A 1,849-nucleotide genomic window follows, 5' to 3' on the forward strand; every position below is an offset into this window, starting at 1 on the left:
GATGAAATCAGCAACACAAAGAAGGCGAGCTCTCGGTTTCTGCTGCGGTCCTCCCTGCATGCCTCCTCTCACGCTTTCAGACTGTTTGTTTCTGACTCCAGCACGTTGCCATGGAAACTCGTGTTTAACAGCAGGTGAGGGGAGGAAGGAAACGCCACCTCTCCACCTCCAGACCTCCGGCTCCTTTTTGCCTCTTCAGTCTGAAGCAGAAGTGTGTGAGGAGTGAAAAAGTGTCACACAGAGTTTGTAATTCTGTCTTAACTGCGTCTGGAGAAAGAATCCAGCTCCTCAAACTGCTTCCAGATCAGCTCATTAAGCCCAGCAGAGCAGGAGGGGGGGCACGCACGTTAACAGCACGCAGTGGGCGAACAGAAGCCAGGCCAGGATTCCTGCGAGGTGGCGTCATGTGCAGCTGTACGTCCCCGGGGTCCAGACCCGGTCAGGATGGGTGGAGTCTCGGGGCGGAGGGGTGGGTCAAAAACATTCATTTCTATTATCCTGACATGTGGATGTTGTCTGCTGTTGTTTCATTGTCCAGTTTACGGTAAAATCACCTCTCGTGACCTCTCGTTTCAGCCAGAGTGAGTCCAGATGATTCTTACTTCTCATTTTCAGCAACATGTTTTCATTCCTAAACTAGTAGAGTGGCTTAGCATGATTACCAGCTCAAACAATAATCCTTATTTATCTTACAGCGCACTGTGACGCAGCTCCCCAGTTTCAAACTGTCTGGAAACTTTATTCTGATTGGCTCAGAAGATTTGAACAGAAGCGAGAAGGGAGCATACTTGATCAAATAAACATCACGTTGTATTAAATAAGACCTTAAATTGCTGTTGGAGATAACAAACTCCATCAGAGGTCACGGAAATGAGCGGAAGAGTCACCGTGCTGTCGTGGAACCAAGACGGTGAAGCTCGGGTTCGGATTTGGGAACGAATCCATGTGTGTGAATGAGACAGAAGCAGGGAAGGAGAGACAGAGGAGTTTAAATACCTGGGCTCCAAAGCAACAGACAGCACACAAGAGAGGTGAAGAGGAGTGGGTGGAGACGGGAGCCGTTTATTGTGACAGGATAGCAGGAAGTGTGAAAGTTTAAAGATGGAGGCAAGACCTGCTGTGATGTATCGTTTGGAGACGCCGGAGGCCGAACTGAAGATGTCCAGACGTTCATGAGCGGGATGGACGAGATTAGAAATGAGCGCGTGCAGAGGAGGGAGGCGGGGATGGAGCTTTCAGGCAGGAGGAGAAGAGCATGGATGAAGGAGGACATGCAGAGGCATGACAGAGGAGGATGCTGGGATAGGAGGAGATGGAGGCAGATGATCTGCTGTGGCGGCCCCTACAGCGAGCAACCAGAAGAAAAAGTAGTAGTTGGTGACTGGAACCACGCTGGAAATGTGGTAATTTGGACCAAAATCAATGAAACTCCAGGTTGAAAGCCAGTAGAATTCCAGCATGAATAACAACTGGTAACGAGTTGTTGTTATATGTGCTGGTTTAGGCACTCTTCTGCTTCTGTGCACCTCCCCTCTGTCATTCGCTGATAACTTCCACAGATGAAGTGAAGGCAGCTGCTGGTGACTTTGATTATATGGAGAAAAAAATCATTTAAGCCACAAAACAACAAATGAACCCAAATAAGCTTTGTTTGAATCCTCCATGAGTACGGAGCCATCCGTCTGCATTTAAAGCTTTATTCTCTTGTGTTGTCGTCACATGAAACTTACGCTGAAACATGTTCAGAACAAAGATGCATCAGTAGTGAACACTGTCAACATTTCTTCTCCTTTTGCTTCATATTATGTTGAAAATAAAACAGAACACATGAAAACTAAACAAAACCATG

The sequence above is a fragment of the Simochromis diagramma genome, unplaced genomic scaffold (assembly GCF_900408965.1).
Source record: "Simochromis diagramma unplaced genomic scaffold, fSimDia1.1 OVJJ01000361.1, whole genome shotgun sequence".
Lineage (NCBI taxonomy): Eukaryota > Metazoa > Chordata > Actinopteri > Cichliformes > Cichlidae > Simochromis > Simochromis diagramma.